Raw genomic sequence first — 5,669 nt, 5'->3', positions numbered from 1 at the left:
TGAAACTAATTTGTATTATTTTGACTCGAGCTTAAAAATAAATTCACTTTTCCTATTAAAGTTAATTACAATTTTTATTCGCAGTACACGAACTATACGCGCACACAAAATATAATACGATCTTATAAAGCACTGTTTTAAATGTAAAGAAACACTGAAAAACGAGTGCACCTATACGTATTATTGTACCTGGCACCGCACATATATTACATTGTTTAATTTTGCATTAATTTTATACAGTCTGAAATATAATGTAAAAAATTTAAGCTAAAATGGTTTCAGCTAATACTTTGGATTCGCAGTAATATAATATTTACATTTTGTAATCTCGGCTGGAAGTTCAGTCGTTGTAGTAATATTGCGCATTAACAATGTAGAATAACAATTATACTTAGAACCACCGGACGAAAATAAACGCGAACGACGAAGGAGTGTAATGGAAATATTATAGCTGATGGTATAAAATATGAAAACGAGTTTTCCGCAGAGTCCACGAAATGGACGAAATAAATGTATTAAACACGAATTCGTTGGTACACCGTACACATATGTGTACCTATATATATAGGTACACGTATAATCGACGTGGTTGACGAATTTAATACATAACATACGTCATACCGTATACATATCACGTATACTCATCGTGTAATCTAGACTATATATAGCTATACATATTTAGTATGGGCAGTAGGTCAAAGTAATGCATAATATAAAATACTCACAACAATCGTCTCTGTTTCAGCATTAGGAATGAATTCAGTAAAAACTTACCTGAAAAACAAAATATAAATAAATGTTATAAATAATGATATAAATATAATAATAATACTACACGTATTAAACAATTAAACACTAAGCCCTTATAAATATCAAATACTATCGGCATTACAAAAATAGGTACAAAATATGTACGATATAATTCAGTAATAAATAAAATCAGTAATTTAAAATAAAACTCAAACTCGAGTTAAAACGTGATTTATTCTTTTAATTTTTTTTTTTTTTTTTGTAGTACGAAGCATATCGAAATATCATGTAATATTATTTAACATATATCAAACCATAAAATAATTATATTTAAAAAAAAAATGATATATTCCATTCAAAGGATTAAGCTAAATAGTTTAATTAGCAACGTAAAAAAGTAAGTATATATAACAGCATCATTAAATATCTAGGCTGGGCATCAATAGGCTTATAAATTAAGTTAATTTTAACTTTTAAAATTTTCTTCGGGATTAACTTGAAACCAACTAATGCTTTATTTAATATTCCCGAAAACCTTAAGTTTGAATTTACATACATAATTTCAATGACTTTCATAATAATTTCCAAATGTCATACAATGTAGAATTAAAATAAAAATTATATGTTACAATAATTACGAAGAACTTTGTATTGTTATTTGAAGATAACAATTTGAAATAGTGGAAACATTAGTCACCCATCTTAATGCAATAAATAATAGCCAAGAGCCCACAAGTTACATTCATAATGCTTATTATTTATTCATACGATAATCATGGATTTTGCCCGTTTCAATTTATATTTATCATCAAGGTATAAACTATACAATGTATAGTATACACATATATATTTATGTATATATTATACATTATTTTAATTTCCTACTCTCAGTACTACCGCAATATTTTACCATCTATACCTACCTAGTGCTTAGTATATTCTAGTACATACAGTATTCTTAAAAAAATGTAAAAGAGTAGGTACCTACACGCGTATACGTGGTCTACATATTATTATTATATAGCAGTCGGCAGAGTAGAAGGTTAAAGTGTAGACATGTGTGTGTGTATAGGGACTGTTAGGTCGAGTATAAGAGCTTCGTGATTGTATATAAAGTATGAACCCGCGAATTCGTATTGTACGGCGAATATCATCAATTTTACGCGGAGCCAAATGTTCGCTTCGAGACGTTAATGGCCGCACTAAAATTTAACAAAATTGATGGGCCACATCTATTTTCGTTAGAGTTTGTATCCATTTGGGAAACTCTCGTCGTATCTTATATATATATATATATATATATAAATACGTATATATAAACAGACGCACGCATGACGCACGCGCACACTCGCGGGGCGTTCTCGTCGAAAAGCAATAATTAATTGAACTTCTCCATATACAACTCGCGTATATATTATACGCATATAACATTTTGACAATTATTGTCTTCGTACTACGTTCCACTGCACTTCTGTGGGCTAATAAAATTACTCAGTTGGACGAGAATACTACTTTGGATGAAAAAAAGAGAATTGTTCACGCGAGGAATCCTATTTGTATTTGGCGTATCGCGAATGTAATACTGCAGTGGCGAAAACGGAGGGTGTATAAGCACCTGATAACAGCTGATAGTGGCGTAACTCGATAATCGTAACACTCTAACTGCCATTTCAGTCATATATAGGACTTAAATCGATTTTCTATCCAATTTGAGTATCATCATCTGATGATTTTTTTTTTTAATAATTTATATCGCTAATTAATTATGTTGTATGAACACCGATTTCTGACAATTCGGTGCCAATTCGATAAGATCCAAGAAGTTGTTATTGTTGCCGCTGCAGTATTGTTTTAGTTCGAGCGCGCGTTTCCCATCCGTACCGTGTGCCTCGGGTTAGCCTCGAGACTGATGCGGAATGCACGCGTATTGTTATTGTACTCACGAAAATGGTGAATGTGTTTAATAATATTATATAAAATAGGACGAGTGAGAGATAACGCGGAAAATAATCGAAACGAATTTATTTTATTCCGTTTCTTGGTTATCTCGGGGATTGAGTTTCTAGGAGCTGTAGCTATTTATTTATATGTATACATAATATACAGTATTGTATAAAGAACGGGACGGCGGTGAGTGAACCATCTGAGAGGAAAAGGGTGTCGGGAGTGAGATAACCATCGTTAATGCGCTAACCCGACCTAACAGACGATGATGACGACGAACGAAGAGACGAGGAAGGCCAGAAGACAGAGGAACTGGTGCACTTGTCTGTGTGTGTTGAAGTCTCGCGCCGAATGACTAATGGAAAACGTTCAACCGTCGTCGTATATTATGTATATCGTACGTGCTGTATATTATATTATTGTTATAATATTACGTCGGAAACGTGATGTCTGCACTCAGTTATATACAAAAGAAGTCGATATTTGAAAAGTGGAAAGGTCGATTCTTTTATATAATACAATAATATTGTCCATAGATAATATATCTCATTTATATCTATTGGCACGAATAATATATGATATTTATAGAAACAGCGTATTATTTTCTATTTTCTATTTCACTTCACTATTATAATACGTAATCGCTCCCTTAATTAATATCGTACACCGGTAGTTCGATGAATTTTTAAATGCCATCTTAATATTTATTATTGACCATATGAGTTGCACCAGCTACAGCTGTGGTACTAAATTGCCTATCCATAGCGCCGTGTCAGAAATAACATAATCATCTGAAGTCAATGGTCGGGTTGTCCAATCCCGCGAGTCGATCTGATCTCAAACCGTGTCGTTCACACACACCGGCACATCACATTATTATTTATAGTGTCCAAACCACACCGGTGGTTTTTATCACTAACTTTATGATATGATATCAATTTTATTTGGTTTCACTGTAAGTTACCATTTAGAAAAATCGGCAAAGGGCGTGTTCTGAGTGCATCGGTCTGATGCAAAGTAAATAAATTTGATTAGCATATCGAGCGTGTATAATACACGTTCATTATTACTGAGAAGGTCCCCTAGGCAAATTAAAGACCAATTATGTATATTTTATAATCGTCTGCGCTCTGTACACTCCTCTGCGGTATGTTGCATAGCGAAACGCGGTATACGATAATTAGTTGCACGTCGGTCATTAGCGAAAAAGGGCGATCAGCCTACGTGTATAATATTATACGCGGATCAAAGGCTAATTTCGGTCGTTGGCATTTTACTATGCCAACACCGCCCTCAAAGTTTACCGCCACCGCCGTCACCACTATATACGAGCATGGTATAAACTCGACGGGTTATCAATTAACGTTTGTCAATAATTCAGCGACGTTAATTATGACTTGTACAACGTTCGCGGTACCGAGTTCTGACGCCACGCGCTGGCTACAACTTTATCCACTGGGGGGAAAAAATAGCTAATTTTTTAACATAAATCGAGTAAAAGGGACAGTAAAAAATAAAACTTTGCTCGTTTGTATTAATAAATGAAATCTGTATATACGTGACGCCGGCGAAAACGGGTCGGATGGCAAACGTTCACTGGGGCAGACTTCCAATACATATATTATATACATATTATTGCGATCCCGACGGTACGAACGCATTTCGGTTAAATTATTTACCGAAAAACGAACGCGCAATCGTTCGCACGGGTTCGTTTTTTTTTTTTTTTTTTTTTTTATAACATTTTTTACATACATAAATTATCATTTTGTAATTATAAAACTCCAGTTAGTGGCTTAGATTTGAGTAACAAAATAAAATAAAAGTAAGCGTAACATCGTGTAACCGTATAACCCTAGCTGTATACTGTAACGCACATTTTGCATGACTCAATATATAAATCCTATAAGTCATGTCATTCTTACCCTTTATCATCCCACCATTCTCAAAGAATTATGGATCGAATCGTGAACCTTTTAGTAAGATATATGTCCAACTCAGACAACTCTTTGTCTATTTGACCTTTATTAAATTACAAATTTTTAAAACAAAACTTATTTTTTTTCCTAAATGTAATTTGTTTTTCCGATACATTTTGAAGTTAATAATTCTAACGTTTCGCGCATCAGAATACTCTATTAGCACACTATGTTGTAGTTAGGCCAATGCCCGCGGTATATATAATTAAAATAAATTATAAATAAATAAACTGTGTTCGGGTAACGCGATATCGTCGGACATTAATCGGGTGTCTCTCCGGCCATCACCGCGAGTTTCGTTTGGAATCGTCGACGATAAATTATTATTCAACGACGTAGGTCTGAATCACGTGTGAGGTGAAACTCTGTCGTGTGGAAATGACGGGATTCGCCTGGGGCTAATACGCCTAACCTAACCTAAATACGCATGTAAAACAACGCAGTATATATATTATGTATTACGGATACCTTTCCGACGTGTGTATTGCTCAGTGCACAGTGTATATATACACTATATAGCGACACGGGCCCTGCGAGATGAACGTCCGTCCCGACCGACCTAAGTGCGTATATATTATAATGACCAGTCTGCTAGGAGCAATTGAATATATCCGCGAGAAATGGCCGGCGCGCACAGCAAATCTCTCGGCGGACGGAAGGCGTCGTTCATTACCACACTAAATGATTAAACATATATATATATATGTGTGTGTGTGTGTGTGTGTGTGTGTGTGTGTCGTACGATATGATATATCACGCACAGAGTAGCACATTTACGAGATAGGGCGGAGTGGAGGAAAATGATCCACGCTCTCCTTAGAACCCACAGATTATAATAATTGATACGTCATATTATAATACTATGCACTGCAGCGCGCACATATAATTATTTTAATAATTATGATAATATACGATTTAAACGTTCGCGTTTATCACTGCTAAAAAATTTTACTCACACCAGCTATATTTGAAAAAAGAGAAATTAAACGATTCCAC

This window comes from Acyrthosiphon pisum, chromosome A1, assembly GCF_005508785.2.
Source record: "Acyrthosiphon pisum isolate AL4f chromosome A1, pea_aphid_22Mar2018_4r6ur, whole genome shotgun sequence".
Classification (NCBI taxonomy): domain Eukaryota; kingdom Metazoa; phylum Arthropoda; class Insecta; order Hemiptera; family Aphididae; genus Acyrthosiphon; species Acyrthosiphon pisum.
The sequence above is the reverse complement of the archived record's forward strand: the minus strand, read 5'-3'. Positions refer to the sequence as shown.